This window comes from Odocoileus virginianus, chromosome 3, assembly GCF_023699985.2.
Source record: "Odocoileus virginianus isolate 20LAN1187 ecotype Illinois chromosome 3, Ovbor_1.2, whole genome shotgun sequence".
NCBI classification, from domain to species: domain Eukaryota; kingdom Metazoa; phylum Chordata; class Mammalia; order Artiodactyla; family Cervidae; genus Odocoileus; species Odocoileus virginianus.
The window spans coordinates 73,759,947-73,783,257 of record NC_069676.1 but is presented as its reverse complement, the minus strand read 5'-3'; positions in this window follow the sequence as shown (position 1 = coordinate 73,783,257).

Genomic DNA, 23,311 nt, shown 5'->3' with positions numbered 1-23,311 from the left:
AAATCTAAACATAATTTGAGGGACAATCATAGTAATAATTCATAGCTCAGCAATGTCAGAAACCCGCCCCCCCCCAACCCCCCCGCAAAAAAAATCACACTTCTTTCCTGATGGCTCAGCAGGTAAAGAATCCAACCTGCAACGCAGGCTCAACCTCTGGGCTGGGAAAATTCCCCGGAAGAGGAAAATGGCAACCCACTCCTGTATTCTTGCCTGGGAAATTCCACGGACAAAAGAGCCTGGTGGGCTACAGTCCATGCGGTCACAAAGAGTCGAACTCTATTTAGCATGCACACAGTATATAATAGATATTAAGTATCTAACTTCAGGCCTAGAAAAGTTGATCTGAATAGATGTAAAACCAGTTATTAATAATGGGTAATTATGGCAAAGGGGTAATTGGAAACTTTTTCTATATTGTATATTATTAATAATATCTGATTTTTAAAATACAGAGCATGCTTTGTCTTATAATCAAGTGTGTTTGGGTTTTGTTTTAAGTCTCATCCTGCCCCTCACAATTCAAAAATAGGAAAGAGATTGGACTAAAATCCATGTTTTGCAAGCTGTATTCATCCATAAACCACCTTAATGCTGACTCACATATCTACTGCCATTTGTATAATTGTTTACTTAGTATTTTAACTTCCTCCCAAGCAATAAAATCAGAACTGACGTATTTGAAATGCTCGTTATATTAAAATAAATACCTGTCCTTCCAGGCACTGCTACCAATTATCTTGCACAAATCTCATATGGGAGCTGCATTTTGGGAAACTTTGATTAGCAGACCCCCAAGAATTCCTTTCAATCTTGAGATTCTGCAAGTTCTAAAAACAAAACATTAGCCACCCCGGAGCTTTTTATAGAACAAACTTTTTCTACTTGTACAGTTCTTCATGTAGCATTTAATTATTAAGGGACTGTGCAATTTTCCAGGCTATTTTCTTGATTACTGTATATTGTGCAGTGTAGGGGCAGCCCAATTTTTTCTGTCAAGAATCAGTCAGTCAATATTTTAGTCTTTGGGGGGAGTCTCCTTTCCCTCCTTCATCTTCATTTTAGCCTTTGTCTTCTGCTGCGATGCTTTATAAAGGTAAAGACCATACTTCGGGCATAGTGGGCATGCAAATATATCTGCTGGTTTGATTTGGAGAGGCACTGGCATTAATAAGTCTATTTTCTTCTCTTTGACAACAGTTTTAGTGAGAGTTGGAGTGATGAAGAATGGCTAACAAAAAATGCCTCACTTTTCCATGGATTTTAATTATCCAGGTCATTTACCTCCCCCAACCCCACCCCACTCCACTCCCATTATAGTTCCTAAAAACTCTTCGTGGTTCATTACCTCTATTGTGTCCAGAAGTTCAGAATTCCTTCATGATGCCAGTGTGGAAACAGAGGAGGTACATTACCGACAAAGGTCCGCTAGTCAAAGCTATGGTTTTTCCAGTGGTCATGTATGGATGCGAGAGTTGGACTGCAAAGAAAGCTGAGTGCCAAAGAATTGATGCTTTTGAACTGTGGTGTTGGAGAAGACTCTTGAGAGTCCCTTGGGCTGCAAGGAGATGCAACCAGTCCATCCTAAAGGAAATCAATCCTGAATATTCATTAGAAGGACCAATGCTGAAGCTGAAGCTCCAATACTTTGGCTACCTGGTACAAAGAACTGACTCCTTGGAAAAGACCCTGATGCTGGGAAAGATTGAAGGGGATGACAGAGGATGAGATGGTTGGATGGCATCACCGACTCAACAGACATGAGTTTGAGCAAGCTCCGGGAGCTGGAGATGGACATGGAAGCCTGGGACGCTATAGTCCGCGGGGCTGCAAAGAGTCACATGACTGAGCGACTGAACTGAACTGAACACCTTTACTGAGGCCAGGGTTGGCTTTTAAAATACATTTGAGTTTTAACAATCTCACATCTATTTCTGCTAATGATTGGGGAAGAGGAGCTTCCCTTTGAGTCACCTTTCCTTTTCTAAAAGAGTGTCTGTGTTTCACCTTTATCGGAAGCTTGGGGCTGGCTGCCTCATCCCAACTCAAAACTCACCCCTGGGATTTCCACCTTCAAACAAGTGAAACAAATGCATTCCCATATTGGGGTGTGCTGTCAAAGAGGAGGGAAGTGATCCAGATATAAGAAGTATTCAGACAGGCCTGTCTTCTTAGAGGAAGTCACTGGCTGGTAAAGAATATTTTCAATGCGGGACCACTTAGCACTCCATCCCACACTATTCCAATCCTTTAGAGCCAGGCAGCAAAAAAAAAAGGCCCTCCACATTTACATGAGCCAAGAGGGTGTGTAGTGGATGGCACAACTCAGCACGTGCTACCCAACATATTTTGACTACGTTCATCTTAACCTTCCCAAATTAATGGAAGCTTTCCCACAAGTAAGTCACATTTCTCACAGAAATTCCCTGGAACAAAGCCTTTTTCTCTCTACATCTTTCCAGGAGAGATGCTTCATGTTTTTTTTTTTTTTTTTTTTTTTAAAGAGAGAGAGAAAATGAAAAAAGAAAGAAAAAGTAGTTCCATTAGCAACTTTGGTAAGAAATTGCTCCACATTGTTCCTCTGACAAGTAATTTTTCCCAGCATGTGTGCATCTTAAAAGTATTGCAAAAACAATATCTTAAAATGAACTGATTAGTATGCAAGCTCTGTGGTCACATTTAAGTTCTATTTATAAAATCTATTCTGTTCCAGACTCAGGCAAACAAAACTGAAATGCAGCTGTGTAACACATTGATAATTTTCATTAGTTCTAAAAGCCTCAATAGAATTTGCAATTTTATTCATTACATCTAAATAATCCTGGAAAACCCATTGTGAAGGTGACCTTTCACTTTTTCCCCCCTGGCCTATGTGACTTATCTGAGCATGTGCATCTTTGTGTGTGTGTCTGTGTCTGTGTATGTGTGTACATGTGAGTCAGTAAGGGCTGGGCAGAGGAAGGACATTTTTGCAAGAGTGAAGCACAAAGCAGAACAAGAAATCAAGTCAGGCAAAGATGAAAAAAACTGAGGCATAGGGAATCAAAATCACCCACGTAGATTCTGAAAGCCCTTCTAACTAGGGGCATTCTGCCATCATTCTCCAGATGTGAACAAGCCCAGATTTCTGAAATCACTGTGTGATACTATGGGCAAATGTGGATTGTATTCTAATTCATTGGAAAGCAGTTCTATTTTTTTTTTTTTTTATCTGAAGAGATGAGGATTTTCCCAGTGAGTGAGCCAAAGGACAGGCCCATGAGAAATAAACAGCGTTGCTTCTATCAATTCTAACTTGTTCTTACAAAGTAAAATAATGCCATCTTTGGAGAGGATTTTCTTACTGGGGGCAGTTTTTAGTGTGTGGATCTCTGAAAAATAATTTTAAAACACACACTCCCAGAATGTTGGCAGACAGCCATGAAACCACAATGTTTTTGGAAAATCAAGATGACAGAAAAAATAAAATAAGTACAGAATAGGAAATGTAAAAAATAAAGAAAAACACTTGCAATTTTAGCAGTTATGGAGATGACGCTTCGACACTGACCAGGTAATAAAACAGTAAAACCTTGTGTGTAGAGAATGTGAGACACCTGGTCTTAGATAAATCTGTATGTGTGGATACAAAGGCACACACTCAGAGGTTTATTTGATAACTGCTAATCTGGGACTAAAAAGAATGACAGTTATCAATTATCCATTATGTGAAAGTGCTACCTTGCATATTTCATCTTCCCTGAGCCAGAATCTCAGCAAGGATTATGTTATCTCTGTTTCTGAAGGTGTCACATTTAAGAAAAAAGTGATGGGGAGGGGTAGTGGCAAAGTGAAATTCTGGAAATATTAGTTTAAGCAAAATTAAGACAGCTTCCATATAAATTAGAACTTTTACTACAAGAATATCAATTTTTAAACTCTAAGAGACACGATAAAGTTTCAGGCATTTTGCATAGTGATGAAAGCACAAGTAAAACGTTCTTTTCCTCTTTTTCTGCAGAGTATCTTGTACAATTAGGGTTCAGGGAAGGCTTTTGGGGAGAAATGCTGTTTTGTCTGAAAAATCACTTCATCAACCATTGCCAATGAACAAAAATGAAGGTTCAGCTAGAAGACCATTGTAGGACAATTCATTTTGAGTGTGAAGGGAGGGCAACAAAGCATTGAGTTTTTCTGCAGGCCATCTAGCTTCCTCTGAAAGAGAGACTGGTTTTTGGAGGACTCAGAAAAAAGATGGTGAAAGAAGAGTAAGTGTGAGAAACCTACCCCTCACAGAAATGTTCAATTTGCCCTTTTAAATATTCAATTTAACTTTTGGCACTACTTTGTAAGATGAAAATTTACCAACAAACTTGAAGGATCCTAGAGGTTTCCTTGTCAACTGTTAGACAAGTCTTCTCACTAACACATTACAGGTTTATTTAAAAATATGGCTATATAATTCTGTGATTTTCCACTTCATTTCAAAATTAGTCTATCCACTGATACTCAGGAGACAGATAACCCACACTGTTAGATGATTTTTAGGCCCTAGGTTGGTACCAAAGGAATCTTATGGGAAGAGGTCTATCAGTATTTGAGAGAGTAAGGGAAGAACACACAGCAAAGAATGTGTGCCTCTATCCTTAAGTGTGAAAAGCAACAGAACTGAGTTGCTAGAAGAAGCATCACTGACTTACCTGCATGTCACTGCAGAAGGAAAAAGATTGGTCAATTTTTTTTTTTTTTTTTTTTTTACCAATGGCCTCTTTGGGCTTCCCTGATGGTTCAGGCGGTAAAGAATCTGCCTGCAATGTAGGATACCTTAGTTCAAGCCCTGGGTCAGGAAGATCCCCTGGGGAAAGAAATGGCAACCTACTCCAGTATTCTTGCTTGGAGAATTCCAGGTAAGATGGAATGGAATGGGCTACAATCCATGGGGTCGCAAAGAGTTGGACACGACTGAGCAACTAACACACAGTGACAATCCAGGGGTTTCCCAGGTGGCATTAGTGGTAAAGAACCTGCTGGCTAATGCAAGAGACGTAAGAGACCACAAGTTCAATCCCTGGGTCAGGAAGAGCACCTGGAGGAGGACGTGGTAACCCACTCCAGCATTCTTACCTGGAGGATCCCATAGACAGAGGAGACTGGTAGGCTATAGTCCACAGGGTTACAAAGAGTCAGACATGACTCAAGAGACTTAGCACAATGATGGTCCATAGCCTAGGAAACTACATGCAGTGGGACCTCTATTCTGAACATAGTTAGGACGACAAACACATTTATGAATGTTGTAAAACAATTAAGCCCTAAGAGTTGCTGGCATATTAACATTGTGGTAAGGATTTATTGAGTTGGGAGACTTTACTAAACTCAATTACAGGCAACTCAGACCACTTGGGCTTGTAATTATGTAACGGGTTGCAGTAGGCAAGATACTCACTGGGTTTGGTGGTGCTATTAGAGTTTGGTCACTTTTTATAAACATTTGAATAAGATATATTTTAAATAAATCATATCATATATATACATTTTGAAATAAATATTCCACAATTTTTAAAAATCGTCAATTATTTTATCCTTTAGAAATTTTAGATCAACCGGGTTTTAAACTATATTACTGCTGTTGACTCGTGTTGACTACACTTTGCCTGGTAAAGGGAAACACCCGCTATCCTCTTTCAACATCAGGTGAATCAAGCTGTTATTTACAAAAAACAGAACTTCTGCAAGACTTGGCAGTTTGTTGTTATTGTTGTTTAGTTGCTAAGTCATATATGACTCTTTTGTGACACCATGGATTGCACCCTGCCAGGCTCCTCTGTCCATGGGATTTTCCAGGCAAGAATACTGAAGTGGTTGTCATTTCCTTCTTCAGGGGATTTCTCTGACCCAGGAATAGAATCCACATTTCCTGCATTGGCTGGTAGATTCTTTACCACTGACTCACCTGGGAAGTCCCTTTAACAGTTTACTGAGCTATTATTTTAGCATTCATTCTTACTGTATCTTTAAACTACCTTAATGATTTCAAGGAAATGTTCATTTTCTAGCAATGATAGTGCTCCAACTTAAAAGTAGTAACTTCAGAAAGCATTTACATGTAATGAAAAGTCTGAAGGCCAAAGAACTATCAGGATACAAATGCTACAAATTTCGGAAAGGAAATTGCAAACTACTGGAGATGATGCTGACAAAATAAAAAGCAACTCTAATCTAGCTACACTTTGAGTTTGCAAAAATTGTCTTCTACAACACAGTAAATAAGGTGGAAAAAAGGCTGGTGACATGGCCACAAAATCAACCCCTAAGCTATAGTGATTACAGATTTAAACACTTGGTGAATTCACTCCAATTACAGCCTATTAATATTTTTTACTGTGGCTAAACAGAAGTTGAATCAGGTCAGTTTTGAATTGTGAGACCTTTTTAGGAATATACCTTTGTCATAAAATGAAACTGCCTGCACTAGCATTTCATTTCTTCTGAAAGTCACTAATGACTAAGCCAATTCAACAAAGATGTAATTGAGGTCTATTCTGAACAATGAGAAACAGTAAGACTAGCTGACATTCCCTGATAGCTCAGTTGGTAAAGAATCCACCTGTAATACAGGAGACCCTGGTTCGATTCCTGGGTTGGGAAGATCCCCTGGAGAAGGGAAAGGCTACCCATTCTAGTATTCTATCCTGAAGAATTCCATGTGCTGTATAGACTATGGGGTCACAAAGAGTCGGACACGACTGAACCACTTTCACTTTCATTGCTTATCATGTACTTAGTCTAGGCTACGACTTGATACCTACTCTTTCATATAATTCCTAATAATCATTCACTAATGTATCTACTGTGTTATGCATGTTTTACAGTGATTTTTATTGTTTACAGGGTCATTATTGCCCAAGATCACACAGTTTCCAGCACAGGTTTTGCAAGTCTAGAGCCCTCATTCTTAGTCACCAACTGCATTAAGCCAGAGTGAAAATTTAAGTACCTGAGAGTTTGTCCACGTTGCCTTTGTTTCTTGAACTTGCCTTGATTCGACAAAGCGTGGTTTTGATGTTGTTTATAATGCTAAGAAAAATTGTAAATTACTGTGCATGCTGCTATTTCTTTAATTCCATAAAAGGAAGATAATAAGGATAATGAGGACTGCTCCTTTGTAATTCCAGTGTGATATTTTTGTGGGTGGTTTTCAAAGCACATGGTATGCAATTAGAGATAATGTGGATGGCTCCTTGTCTTCTGGGCGTGTGCTATCCACTGGGCATTGGCTGACAGTGTTTGATGTGTGTGCCACAGAAATTGATGTAGACATTTCAGTTGCCTCTCAAGTTTGAGAGTCCTCGGGATTTTGGCAGTGGTGCATGCCCTCAAATGACTTGGAATGGAGATCTTACATGGAGGAGTCTTTATTATATTTTAAATCCTTTTTTTTTTTTTTTTTTTTGCTTCTGGCAGTTTTTCCTCATCTTGGACTTTTCCCATGTACTTGAAACTGCCACAGTATTCAGGAAAGTGACTCTTGAAACAGTGGCTAACTAGCTTTCTTTATTTATTCTCTTCCTCTTACTTTCAGCATAACTTTTTAGGAGGCACACACCAAAAGGGAACTAACTGTTCTCCCTGGCAAGGCATTTACGCTCAGCAGAAGCAGATGTCCAACAGAATAATTTCTGCCCGAGTGTCACTGATACATTATTGAGGGAACATCAAATCAGATGAGTACTGGAAAAATTAGAGCCCATTCCCACAGTCTCTCTGCTTGACCTCTACTCCTGAAGTTAGATTTGCATTACCCTTCCAGCCTTCACATCCCTTAACCTTTGCCCATTTGTTATGGAAACAAAAATATTTCTCTTTCCAAGTGTTCTGTTCACAGCGCTTTTGGTTTTCATGGGTTTAACTGTTTTACTTGTTCTTTTTCCCCCCTTTTCCCCATACTATGTTCTATCCCCGATCCCTGCCAGAGTGATGATATGCATCTTTCCACACTGCCTTCTGTCACTCAACTTTTAGTCACTGCTTATTTCACCCAACAAGGAGATCGTGCTCTTCACAAAGCAATGTATCTTCCTTTATTTATTCATTCATACAATTTTACTACTTATTTTTAAGTATCTTTCACATTAGTTGTTCTTGAGCTCCTTATCATGTGTTAACGTGAGATTAGTAAAAACTCTGATGGCAATATTCTAGATGGTAGAGTTTATTCATGACATTCTGGTAGCTCTCTTGGCCCACTCTCAGCTAATAACTGACTGAGTAGGAAGAAAAAGATGCACTGGTAATACATCTGCTCTTAAAGCACACATAGTATAATTGTTAACTTATTTAACCAACCCTTCAATCAGTACCTATGATGCTCCTAGAGCTTTTCTGTAGTTACATATTAGAAAACGTATCCACTTTTATGAGCCTTACTTTCAAGAAACATTGCAGGAAAGTTGATTGAAAGCAAATAAACAAGATAATGTCAGAGAGTAATAACACTCTTAAGAAAATAAAAACAGAATAATGATATAGAGAGTAGATGGCATAGTCAAAGGAAGTAACAATTTGAATGAACAGCTGATTTCTAAAAAGAATTGGCTACGTTGAAGTCTAGAGGAAGAGCGTTAGACTCAGAGAGGCTTTGAGTTAGAAATAGGCTGAGAGCATTTGAGGAATAAACGGTGGTCAGAATGGAGACAGTATGTAATGGGAAAATAGGGAGTTATAAGAAATGAAGTTGTTGAGATGTAAAAGAGTCAGATCGTGACAAGTTATCAAAAAAATAACTCAGAAAACTAATAGCTGTTAATTACCGTGAGGACAGTTCAATGCTATCAGAGAATAAAGGAGTGTGTATGTGTGTGTGTGTGTGTGTGTGTGTGTGTGTGTGTGTGTGAATAATACCTACCCATCTTCATGAAGGAAGAAATATCTCAGATGGGCTTTGAAAGATGGATAGGACATAGATAGATGAAAAATCGAAGTGGTTAAAGAGTATAGCAGCTGGCAGGAACAGCTGTGTAAGGGAAAACAGGTGATAATATATAGGGCAGTTCTATGACTAACAAGTTGTCCATTTTAAGTGGGTGAGCAACAATTGTAGAAAGTAAAGCTTGTGAGAGCTGTGAATGACACTGAACACCAGAATAAGAAAACTTCTGAAGAGTTCATCTGACACCATTGAAGGTTTAGGGACAGAGAAATAATCAGAGCTGAGATTTAAAAGGATTTCTCTGACATGGGACTGTTGGATTGTGTTGGTAAGAATGTACATGAAGAGGCTGGTAAAATGTTTTAAAACAGTTACACAGAATGGACAACACTCAACAAAAAGACTACTGGAGAGGATGTAAAAGAGAATATGGTTGAGAAAAAGCTTATGCATGAAATCTTTCCTTTAACCAAAATAGAATTTCCTTTCCACATGCCCACCCAAAGATGGAGTCCCCCCAAATTACCTGCAGTGATGGGAAAAACATTCCTTCCTGGGAAGAACAGTTCTGTTGTTGCACAACTTGAACTGTTTAGGAAAGTCCTTTGGTAGAATGAATTGGAATTTGCTTCCCTCTAACTCAGACCCACTGATACCATTTTACCTTCTGCAGAAAAGCAGGTTTCACAACCTTCTTCTACTCCAAGTCAATCTTTCATGTATTTGAAACCAACTATTTTTTAAAAATTTTTGTCATATCCAGGTTAACACTCCTCAACTTCCTTTAACCCATATATTTCACATGGTTGTGTACAGCATGTTTGTATTTTAATAAACACTTAGTATTTATTGATGCTTACATGCCATTAACAATAGGAAGATTTTTTCCTGAAAGCTTTTTCTCCCCTTGGAAAAATGTATTTTTTAAAACTTTCTCCTGTATAAATGTTATGCCCTCATTATACAACTGGGAGACAAGAAAACAGAATCACTCTGCCCTATGTAATATTATTGTAGGCTGGGGTCATCAGACTATGGCCTGTGAGCTAAGAATGGTTTTCACATTTTTAAATGGTTGATAAACGTCAAAAGAAGATGATTATTTTGAAATATACAATAATTTTATGAAATTCTAATTTCAGTGTCACTAAATTCAGTTTTGGAGAAGGAAATGGCAACCCACTCCAGTATTCTTGCCTGGAGAATCCCATGGACTGTAGCCTGTCAGGCTCTTCTGTCCAGGGGGTCGTCCACCTATTTATATGTTGTCTATGGCACCTTTCTTGTTGCAACACAAAACTGTATGGTGGCAAAACCTAAACTATCTACTGTCTGGCCCTTTATAAAAAATGTTGTCCAGCATCAACTACCAGGCACTGGTGTGTGGTGTGTGGACTGATAGTGTCTGCTTCACCTTGGAGCTTGAGAGAATGTAGAACCTCAGGCTCCACTCTGGATCCACTGAATAAGAATATATATGTTCACTGATCCTCATGGGATGTGCATGTGTGAGAAGCTAGAGCTGTGTGGCTCAACTTTGGCATGCAGAAGAATTCCCCTGAGAGTCTGTGATGCATCAGTTCCTGAGTCCCACTCTGAGGAAGTAAATTGAGTGAGGCCTGAGGGTCTGAATTTCCTTTTTCTTACTGGGGTACAGTTGATTTACAATATTTCAGGTGTACAGCAAAGTGATTCGGTGATGAGTATGTGTAGGTACATACATACGTACACACATCCACACACATGCTTTTTAAGATTCTTTTCCATTAAAGGTTACTACAAGATATTGAATACAGTTCCCTATGCTATATAGTAGGTCCTTCTGCTTATCTATTCTATACATAGTAGCATGTATCTGTTAATCTCAACTCCTAATTTATTCTCCATAGTTTCCCCTTTGTTAACTTAAGTTTGTTTTCTGTGCCTGAACCTCTATGTTCTGAAAATAAATGTATGCTTGTCTCTTTTTTAAGATTCTACATATAAGCAATGTCATATGATATTTGTCTTTGTCTGACTTATTTCACTTGGTGTGTTACTTTCACTTACTATGATAACAGGTCCATCCATGTTGTTGCAAATGACATTGCTTCATTCTTTCCTATAGCTGAGTAATACTGTGTGTGTATCCATGTATATATATACACACACATATACATGTGTGGGTTTTTTGGCTGAGTAATAGTCCATTGCATATATGTATCACATTTTTATCTGTTCAACTGATGACAGACATTTAAGTTGCTTCCATGTCTTAGCTGTTGTAAATAGTGCTGCTATGAACACGGGGGTACATGTATCTCTTCTAATTACAGTTTTCATATTTTCTGGATACATGCTCAGGAGTGAGATTGCTAGATCATACGGCAGCTCTCTTTCAGCTTTTTGAGGAACCTCCATACTGTTTTCTATAGAGGCTGCATGAATTTCCATTCCCAGTAATAGCATGGGAGGATTCCCTTTTCTCCATACCCTCTCCAGCATTTACTATTTGTAAACTTTTGATGATGACCATTCTGACCAAGTCCGCATTTCTTATAAACTCCCAGGAGGTACTGACACTGTTCTTTTCTGATCATTCAATAGTCATTTATCAAGCACCTACTATGCGTTTGCTGGGTGCTGTTCTAGGATTAGAAGACAAATGAGTTTACTTAGAAATGTATTCCACTCACTAGGCATTCAATGATTTCCTGTTGTATAAATAAATGAATGAGTTCCTCTTTAAGCCACTTGGAACAGAATTATGGTAATAATTTATGCAATTTATATATCCACTATTCTTACACACAGCTTTTGAACTGTGGTATTGGAAAAGACTCCTGAGAGTCCCTTGGACTGCAAGGAGATCCAACCAGCCCATCCTAAAGGAGATCAGTCCTGGGTGGTCATTGGAAGGACTGATGCTGAAGCTGGAACTCCAATACTTTGGCCACCTCATGCGAAGAGCTGACTCACTGGAAAAGACCCTGATGCTGGGAAATAATGGGGGCAGAAGGAGAAGGGGACAACAGAGTATGAGATGGCTGGATGGCATCACTGACTCAATGGACATGGGTTTGAGTAAACTACAGGAGTTGGTGATGGGCAGGGAGGCCTGGCGTGCTGTAATTCATGGGGTCGCAAAGAGTCGGACACGACTGAGCAACTGAACTGAACTGATTCTTAAGAATTAAGCATACAAAACTATCAAATTAAGACTAATGTTTATTGAGTATTTATGTCATGGTGGGCACTTGAGGTACTTACAGCTTTAATTCTCAGTTTAAGTTTAGGAAACTTGAGAACTAAAAAAGTTTTTAACAAGTTTAAATATGTACATAAATCCAGACAGTCTCCAGGTAACCATCAAATAGATTTCTTTCTCTAAAGCAAACTAATGGATAGATTGTCAGGTTTGTATGGTGACTGAACCATGCCATTAGATTTACCTGTAAAATTTTAAATCTCCATGCAGTACCTGAATCATTCTACAAAAGAATGGGAGTACTTCTTACAAAAATATACACAAAAGATGTATGATAGGTAGAAATGGAGATATATATATATACACACACACACATATATATAATTGATATATATATATGATAGAAATGGATATATATCTCCATAATTTATACACATGTAATTATATATATATATATATAAAACTAGATTCTGGTAAAATATAACTAGGAACTATCAGTTGATGAAGGACAAATAAATAAGGATGAAGGAGAAAACACAGCTATGGGAAGCAAAGTTGTCACTGAGTTTGATATTTTGCTTTGAATTTCCTAGTATTTGATATAGCATGAATTGTGCCTCATCCATTAAAAAAAAGAAAAAAGGTATGCTGAAATTCTAATGCCCCAGTAATAGAGAATACAGACTTTCTTCAAAAATAGTCTTTGCAGGTGTAATTGGTTAGGATGCAGTCATACCAGGGTAGGGTGAACCCCTAACCAAATGTAACTGGTGTCCTTACAAGCAGACAGCTCTGTGAAGACAGCAGACACACAGGGAAAGCCCTGCGCCCAAAGATGGAGGCAGAGGTTGCGGAGAGCCATCTGTAGGCCAAGGAATGCCCAGAACACGCAGCAACTCTGGAGCCTCAGAAAGTGCGAGGGGTTTTTCTTCCCTGCAGATTTTAGAAGGAGCATGACACTGCTGACATCTTGATTTTGGAATTCTGACCTCCAGAACTGTGACACAATACATCTCTGTTATTTTTAAGCAACTGAGTTTGTGCTTCCTAAGGCGGCCTTTGGAATAGTAAGAGAAAAATATTATTCACGAAGCACAATACAAGAGGTAGACTTATTTTAGAGAGTGAAATCTTCACATTTGAGATTTAGTAAATTCCAACAGAAAGAAAATAAATTTGCAGTGATATGGAAGAAGAAAGACCCTCTGCAAGCACAATCCCTGAATAGATACAACAAGACATAAAATTCTAGTGAGATCTGTCATTATGGGTGTGTGACCTGTGCAGTCACATAGGGCCTGTTCTCAGAAGGGCCCTGCACTTGGGTTAATACTCTGTTGTCACTGTTGTGAAGTTCTTGATAATTTTTGAACAAGGCCCCCACATTTTCAGAGCATTCTGTGCCTTCAAATTATGTAGTTGATCTTGGATCTGGCAATAAAGACAATGTTGGTTCTAGTACAAAAACTGGAGAATACACTAATAAAACAGTATGTGGAGCCTAAACATATGCCAGAGGTAGTATTTCATTTCAGTGGGGAAAGGATGGACATTTCCATAAGTGCTGCTAAGACAGCCGGCTATCCATATGGAAAAAGAGAAATAAATTGGGATCCAAATTCATATCACAGTAAAAAAAAAAAAAATTTCAGGAACATTAAAATACATAAATGTGAAGGCAAAAATATTTAACATTTAGAAGACAATATCTGAGAATATCTTAATGTTCTTGGGTGTAGGAGATTTTGTGAACAAATTGTAAAAAAAAAAAAAAGTAGAAACTATAAAAGTTGAGTTCATTTGTCTAAATTATAATTAAGGACTTCTCCATGTTTTCTTCCTTTATGGGGAGCTGAGATTTTAGTGCCTATAAGTGTCTGGGACCTGGCCATGGGATGGCACTCCAAATGGGCAGAGTTCACATCCAGGGCTGAGCTCTTTGATGGGCCTTTCCTCTTTATGTTTTTTCCCCCTTCTTTAGTGGAGCCTTTGACTTGCAAGCCTTAAAGGAGCACATACTAGTGGAAGAGAATGGTTAGGCTTTTAGCGCTCACCTCTGGTCTGACTCATCTATAACTTTATTTACCTACTTGGAAAATTGATCTAATAAGTAAATGGACTGAGGGTAAAGAAGACTATTTCTCACTGCTTCAGAAGGGAGTCAGGAACGCAGAGCAGAGGAGACCAGCATATACTCTGTTGGGTGTGACTAGCTTCACAAATAGTGTGAATTATATACAGAAACATACAGAGGTGTGTGTGTGTGTGTATGTGTCCGTGCATACAGATTTACATCTTCTGTGTTTGCTAAGAGAACCTAGAAGCAATGATACCTTAGTAGCAGTGAGCCAACCTGATCTTTGTTTCTAAATACGATTCTCCACTAAAAGAACTTGAACTTCCTAGAGAAATGACCCAAAACTAACGTGCAATTAATTGAGCCAGAAATTAAGAAAGTGCTCAAAGAATCAGGGGAATGTCAATAGTTACAGAAATCAGTTTGAAAGGGCTTCCATTTGCCACATCTTGGATAATGCAGTGATGAAAATGATAATAAGGGACTGTAAACCTTTGAGTAAAATAGGAATGCACATGTCTATACTGACATAAGTAAGTAAACACATTAATTAATTTAGTTGAAAGGGATGGAAGAGCTCTACCTCACAATGGAATGCCAACTAGCAAATAGAGATGGAATTAGAAAAATCACACTTCTGCAAGCACTTCTGTTATGATTAAGTCAGGCAAGAATCATTAATGGATGGTAAAGCTGATGGGTAAATGGGAAATAGGACATGTACATAATTTCAAGTAATCTCCTCTGAATATACTTATGAATTACTTATCAATGGACATAACAACATCCTAAGTAACTAATGTGAGAGTGTAGGGTTTTGTTAATTCACATCCTAACCAAGTGACAAAAGTTAACATTATCTGTAATGGAACAGATAAAGTCAGTGTGGTGTACCTGCTGATATGATACACCAAGAGGAGCACAATATGGCTCCTGTGGAATTCTTAACAAAATGCATGAGCCATGAGAAAACATCAGATTCCAAATTAAGGGACAGTCTACACATCAACTGAAGTGTTCTCTTCAGAAATGCCAGGGTATGAGGAGAAATGCACAAAAGAGACAAAGTTCTTGGATTGAAGAAAACTAGAGACCTAAGAACTAAATGTGTTGCTGGACTAGACCCTGGATCTATAAAAAAAATATTAGGACAAATAGCCAAACCTGAATAGTATCTTTGGCTTAATGATAATGTTGAATCAATGTTAACTTCTAGATCTTGACGGATGTACTGTGATGATTCTTTTACATAAGAAATATACACCAAAGTACTGGAAGGTAATGGGGCATTGTGTCCCAACTTACTCTCAAATGCTTCAGAAGAAAGAAAAATGAATTCTGAGCAAAGAGTATATTGGACTTTATGCATACTTTCTATAACTTTTAAGTTTAAATTTAAACTTATTTCAAAATAATTGAAAAATATTAAGTTCTCTTATCATAAGACATAGTTACAATTTGGGAGAAGATATTTGCACCACACAGTTGAGAAAGGATTAATAACCAGAAAAGGAATTCCTACAAGTAAGTAAGAAAAGAATAGCATAGACATTCATCCAGTTTAACAGACAAACAAGCTATGCTTTTTCCAGTAGTCATGTATGGATGTGAAGAGTTGGACTATAAAGAAGGCTGAGCACTGAAGAATTGATGCTTCTGAATTATGGTGCTGGAAAGGACACTTGAGAGTCCATTGAACTGTAAGGAGATCCAACCAGTCCATCCTAAAGGAGATCAGTTCTGAATATTCATTGGAAGGACTACTGCTGAAGCTGAAGCTCCAATACTTTGACCACCTGATGCAAAGAGCCGACTCATTTGAAAAGACCCTGACGCTGGGAAAGATGGAAGGCAGGAGGAAAAGAGGTGGCAGAGAATGAGATGGTTAGACAGCATCAATGAGTCAATGGACATGAATCTGAGCAAACTCTGAGAGACAGTGAAGGACAGGGGAGCCTGGTATGCTGCAGTCCATGGGGATGCAAAGAATTTGACTTGACTTAGCAACTGAACAACAACAAAAGGAAAATGATTAATCAGAAACTTCACATAATTTTTTAAATGGCCTATATGAAAAGATATTCAATCCCACTAATAATCAGAAAAATGCAACTTAAAATAACAAGGAGATATCATTCACTCTTGTTATACTGATAAAAAATTAAAAGTCAGAAAATACAGAGCATTGGTGAGGTTGTGGACAGAAGAATTCTGATCCTGCTGGTGGAAGTGCAATTTGATGCAGCCGCTCTGAAAATACTTTGGTATTAATGTAAAGCTAGAAACACTGTGGGAGACTGCACTGAGCGTGCCTGTGCTGTGCCTGCGCTGCGCTGCCTCAGTTGTGTTCAGCGCTTTGCAGCCTTCTGGGCTGCATCCTGCCAGGCTCCTCTGTCCATGGGATTTTCCAGGCAAAGATACTGGAGTAGGTTGCCACGCTTTCCTCCAGTGATCTTGCTGAACCAGGATTGGACCTGTGATTCTTTATTTCTTTATGAATTTGCAGGCAGGTTCTTTACAACTAGTGCCACCTGGGAAGTCCAAAGTGAAAGAGTTAGTCGCTCAGCTGTGTCCGGCTCTTTGCAACCCCATAGACGGTAGCCAGGCTTCTCTGTCCAAGGACTCCTTCAGGCAAGAATACTGGAGGGGGTGGCCATTCCCTTCTTCAGGGGATCTTCCCAACCCAGGTATCAAACCCTGGTTTCCCACACTGCAGGCAGATTCTTTGCCGTCTGAGTCAGCAGGGAATCCACGCTGTCACCAAATACAGTGCCCCTCCATGAATTTTAAATCCTACCCTGTAGAATTCTTTTTAGGCCACATGGCCTACTTCAGTATTTAAAATATGAATGAGAGGGCCGTGCATCACTTCCGAGTAGAAGCTTTTACTTCCCGGCTGCTGTGTGCTGTGGTCTTTCCCCTCTGGCACAACTCCGGCAGTGCTGCCACTTGGGGCTTCTCTTTGAAGCTACTCCTAGACTGAAGACACAGTGAAGACGCCCAGCCCACAAACAACACACGTGCAACCAGAGAACACAGTCAGCCTCTGCTGGTGTGAGCCGCTGATAACTGCTGCTGCTGCTCTTATTTAATTACATATCAGGCGCATCCAATGTGTTCTGACTTACAGCAGGTATATATACCATTGTTGCTGTGTAGTTGCTAAGTCATGTCCGACTCTGCAACCCTACGGACTGTAGCCCACCAGGCTCCGTCTGTCCACGGGATTTCTCAGGCAATAATACTGGGGTGGGCTGCCATTTTCCTCCCGAGGCTATCTTCCTGATCCAGGGATTAAGCCTGCGATTTTGCTTGGCAGGCAGATTGCTTACAATGAACCACCTGGGAAGCCCCATATATAATCTACAATTTGACCATTCCATTATTAAACATATATCCTCAAGAAACTATTTCAAAGTACACCAGAATATATTGTTCAAAATATTTATAGTAGCACTGTCTGTATAAGGGAAAGAAAAGAATCATCAACTCAAATCTTCACCCAAAGTGAAATGAGTAAGTTGCGGTGTATTCACACAATGAGATAATGACCTAGAACTACATCTTGACAGTGACAGGTCTCAAAGATATAATAGTGAAGGAATTAAGACAGAAGAAAATACACTATGCAGTTTAATGTATTTTTAAAAGCAGATAAAACTAAACAATATACTGTTTATTGAAGCATACATACATGAGGTAAAAACTACAAACAAAAGCAAAGAAATAATACAAAAATTGGGATGGCAGTTACTATGGGAGACAGAGGAGAAGAAAGGTGTGAATTCAAGAAGCACATAATGATGTTTCAGATATGATAATGTTTATTTTTTAGCCTTGTAGTGGGTACAGAGTGATCATTTAACTTTGTCCTTTAAATAATACGTTTGCATTTTCATGCAACAGTTCATTAATACTATATCTCACAGTGGAATAAAAAGCATGCCAGATAAAGGAAGTATAAATCTGTCAAGATATCTAAACTCTAATTTTTTCTTTCATCTTCTTTTTAAAAATTTATGTTCAATGTAATTAATTCATGTTTTGTCAATCTAGACATAGGTTCCCTTCTAGGAGATTTCGCCCTAGCCTTTTTACTAAGTAGTAAAAATTTCAAGCAATCTAAATAATTCCTGGTGATTCCTTTATTTCCATTGAAGTGTATATATGTTTGTATATGTATACACTACTGTTTTATTTAAAGCTTAAATCCAAAAATAAACAAAGATCCTTTAAGGTGTTTTAAATAGTAGAACCAACCTGAAAGGAAGGGTAACAACTCAAGTATTGGAAGTTGTCACTGCATTCATTGACCAGAGCCAGCTCATAATGCGGTGAAGATGTGCATAGATGGAAACCACTTCACAGGCCCAACAGAAAAATCACATGCAACTCACATACTCTTTTACCTAAAATCCATAAAGCACTAGCTGTAGCAAATGCAGAAATAATAAAAAGAAGTGTAAAAACTTCACAACATGTGGATAGCTTTCATTTGGGGAACCTTCTCAGGCTGAGTGAAGTAATACATTCTCAACTCTAGATATGCTGATTATTTTAAAAGCCACACACACACACGTACATACACACATAAACAAATATACACACACAAGGCAGTTGATACACTTGATTATTTTAGAAGTCACACACACGCACCACACAAATACATACACACACACAGGCAATTGATTAAAAGATCAAGTTGCTGAGACTGACCAAAAGAAAATGCATTTGTTTTCTACCTTGAAGACCTGTGACCAAGTCCTATTGCCTAGGACAAACCCAGAGAGCAAACCCTTCAGCGGGTTTTTAAAGTGAGAGTCACATCAGATTTTTCAACAGCTTGAGAGAATAATGCAGTTATAAGAAGCATGACAAGAGTGATACAGGTGATAAAATACAGATTACAGATACAGTAATACAGATGATCAGCACAAAGGGAAAGCATACAAATGACCTAGTTTTCAAACAACCAGATGAGGGCTAGTAATATTTGCTGAGAGTAAACATCTCAAGAACTGTGGTCAAGTGCTTGCTCAAAATGAGAGCCAGTCAGGTCAACATCTTGGCTGGTGACTTGATTACTCTGTAATTCGGATAATAAATAGCAATTCTGACTTGGAAAGAAAAGGTTGCCAAGAATTTATAGGGCTGAAAAATGGTCCTAGATTGATCAACTGATTCATCTGTCTGTCTGCTCATTCATCCATCCACCAACCAGTCACTCATTCATCCATTTATTCATTTATCAAACATTATCTGAACATTGATAGGCCAAATCTTGTTAAACCCTGGAGATTTAAAAAAATTTAGCAGTGAATTCAGATATGTTCCCTTGTCTTCACAAGGTTGGTAGTCTAGTGCAGAATTTTTCAACCTCAGCATGGCTGACATTATTATAAGATGCATAATCGTTAGTTGTGGGAGGTTGTTGTGTGCATTATAAGATGTTCAGCAGTATCCCTGGCCTCTACTCAACACTAGATTACAAAAGCCCTACATCCTCCAGATGTGACACTGTTAAACATCCCTGGGAGACAAAACGATCCTGATTGAGAATCACTGGTTAGGAGAGAAGGCAAATGTGCTCCCAAATATTTGCAATTCAGTGTGAACACATTTAAGAAATGATAATAACACAATGGAGAGAGACGGTGACAGTTAGAGACCAAGTGAGGGGAGAGAGAGAGATGGAGAAAGGGTGGTGGAAAGATGGAGAGAGAGAGAGGAAAAAAAAAAAAAGGAGAGAGAGGACACACTTTGAACACTTCTGCCTGCAGGAATTTAGTGAGAAAACAGAGAGGGCACCCTTGAGCTGGATCTTTGAGAAAGAGCAGACTTTATCATTTTGAGGAGAAGACATAGTTCTGCAAATATATTAAAATGCAAGGACTGCACTCTCTATTACAGGTTAACAATTTTTTTTTCTTTCTTTTACTTTCTTTAATCTCTGACTATGAGGGGCCTACTGTATTTGAATATTTTCTAGCACGTAGCATAGTGTCAAGCCTTTGACTATGTGGATCACAACAAACTGGAAAATTCTTCAAGAGATGGGAATACCAGACCACCTGACCTGTCTCCTGAGAAATCTGTATACAGGTCAGGAAGCAACAGTTAGAACTGTACATGGGACACCAGCCTGGTTCCAAATCAGGAAAGGAGTATCTCAAAGCTGTATATTGTCACCCTGCTTATTTAACTTATATGCAGAGTACATCATGAGAAGTGCTGGACTAGATGAAGCACAAGTTGGAATTAAGATTGCTGGGACAAATATCAATAACCTCAGATATGCAAATGATACCATCCTTATGGCAGAAAGTTAAGAGGAACTAAAAAGCCTCTTGATGAAAGTGAAAGAGGAGAGTGAGAAAGTTGGCTTAAAGCTCAACACTCAGAAAACTAAGGTCATGGCATCTGGTCCCATCACTTCATGAGAAATAGATAGGGAAACAGTGGAAACAGTATCAGACTTTACTGTTTTGGGCTCCAAAATCACTGCAGATGGTGACTGCAGCCATGAAATTAAAAGACACTTGCTCCTTGGAAGAAAAGTTATGACCAACCTAGATAGCATATTAAAAAGCAGACACATTACTTTGCCAACAAAGGTCTGTCTAGTCAAAGCTATGGTTTTTCCAGTAGTCATGTATGGATGTGAAAGTTGGACTATAAAGAAAGCTGAGCACTGAAGAATGATGCTTTTGAAGTGTGGTGTTGGAGAAGACTCTTGAGAGTCCCTTGGACTGCAAGGAGATCCAACCAGTCCACCCTAAAGGAAATCAGTCCTGAATATTCATTGGAACCCCTGACGTTGAGGCTGAAACTCCAGTACTTTGGCCACCTGGTGGAAAGAACTGACTCATTGGAAAAGACCCTGATGCTGGGAAAGATTGAGAATAGGAGGAGAAGGGGACAACAGAGGATGAGACAGTTGGATAGCATCGCTGACTCAATGGACATAAGTTTGAATAAACTCCAGGAGTTGGTGATGGACAGGGACGCCTGGCGTGCGGCAGTCCATGGGGTCGCTAAGAGTTGGATACGACTGATCAACTGAACTGAACTGAGCATAGTGTCACTGAAATATTTGCAGCTACAAAGTGACAACTATTTATTCAGTGACCAAACAATTACCAAGCACTGTTCAGATCTCGTGCTAGGTTTCTGAGTGTATGAGATAAAAAAGATACAATGCCTACACTCGAGGATATTAAAGTCTAATGGAAAAACAATTTAGCCAAGCAACATTTTCCAATTCTTTATAAAGGAGCTTTCTTGCTAAACAGAATCAAATGTTTGAAAGTTACTTCCTAATCCTTTGATGAGCTTGCCTGCTGATGGACTCTGGAGCTCTCAGGCTATAAATGAGGCAGACAGGTAAACAAATAGTTATGAAGTTCACTATTAAGCACTTTAGGTTTCCCTGGTGGCTCAGCAGTAAAGAATCCGCCTGCCAATGAAGGAGACATGGGTTGGATTCCTGGGTCAGGAAGATCCCCTGGAGAAGGAAATGGAGACCCACTCCAGGATTCCTGCCTGGGAAATCTCATGGACAGAAGAGCCTGGTGGGTTACAGTCCATGGGGTTGCAGAGTCAGGCACAGCTGAGCAACCAAACTGCAGCAGTAGCAGTGGTGTATAAAAACGACCACGGACTTCTAGGAAAAAAGAGGTCATCTGGGCTGGGGCATCTAAGGCTTTCCTAGTCATGGCATTTAAACTCACCTGAAAAGACAAGGAGTAGCAGTTCATGATTTGAGAAAGGGCTAACGAGTAGATGGAAAAACAAATGAGAAGACACAAGAAGTTAGAATGCTCAATAATAATGAGCATTCACTACTGACCTATGACCAGAGTGACAGCAATAGTTACCATGGATAACTATAGTTATAAAGAGTGATAGTTATCATGGTAACAATGGGTTCTAACACTCTTAACAGGTGGGAGCAGGTAGCTTAGTATCATAGGCATTAATAGGTAAGTAACAATAGGTAAATTCCTACAGTGGTGCAGTGAAAACCCCTCCCTCCTAACCTCCCCCTTCCCCTACTCTTCACAACACACACACACTCCCATGGATGAGGAAATACCACTTAGAACATCCTTTTCTTGAATATGCTGGATGACCACTCTGACTATGTCAGGTTTTTCTACAGAAACTGGAGACCTCAATGTTTATAAGATTAGGACCTCTAGCACCCCATATAAGCACCTATTTTGACACAGATTTTAAAAGCCCTTGGTCACTCAGATTAGCATAAAACAGGCTGATAGAGCTTCTGATTCAGTTATCCTCAGCTACATTTTAATCTAGACTGCAGGACATGCGCCACAAAAACAATACTATTGAGATTAAGGAGGGCACACGCCTCCCTTTAGGCCAGCAAATGACTTGGGCTGGCACTTATGTGAAGACTTGCTGATTCTTGTATGCAAAGAGCTTCAAGAAAATGAATGACGGGATGTGTCCACACAGGGCTGTGTGCAACTCATTCATCTCTACCACAGTCACCTGCTCTTATCACCCAGTCATCAGGACAGTTGGATTCCACGACTTATGGATCAGTTCAGTTCAGTTCAGTTGCTCAATCATGTCCGATTCTTTGCGACCCCATGAATCGCAGCACACCAGGCCCCCTGTCCATCACCAACTCCCAGAGTTTACTCAAACTCATGTCCATCGAGTCGGTGATGCCGTCCAACCATCTCATCCTCTGTCGTACCCTCCTCCTCCTGCCCCCAATTCCTCCCAGCGTCAGGGTCTTTTCCAATGAGTCAATTCTTTGCATCAGGTGGCCAAAGTATTGGAGTTTCAGCTTCAGCATCAGTCCTTCCAATGAACACCTGGTTGGATCTCCTTGCAGTCCAAGGGACTCTCAAGAATTTTCTCCAACACCACAGTTCAAAAGCAACAATTCTTCAGCGCTCAGCTTTCTTCACAGTCCAACTCTCACATCCACACATGACCACTGGAAAAACCATGGCCTTGACTAGATGGACCTTTGTTGGCAAAGTAATGTCTCTGCTTTTTAATATGCTATCTAGGTTGGTCATAACTTTCCTTCCAAGGAATGAGCATCTTTTAATTTCATGGTTGCAGTCACCATCTACAGTGATTTTGTAGCCCAAAAAAA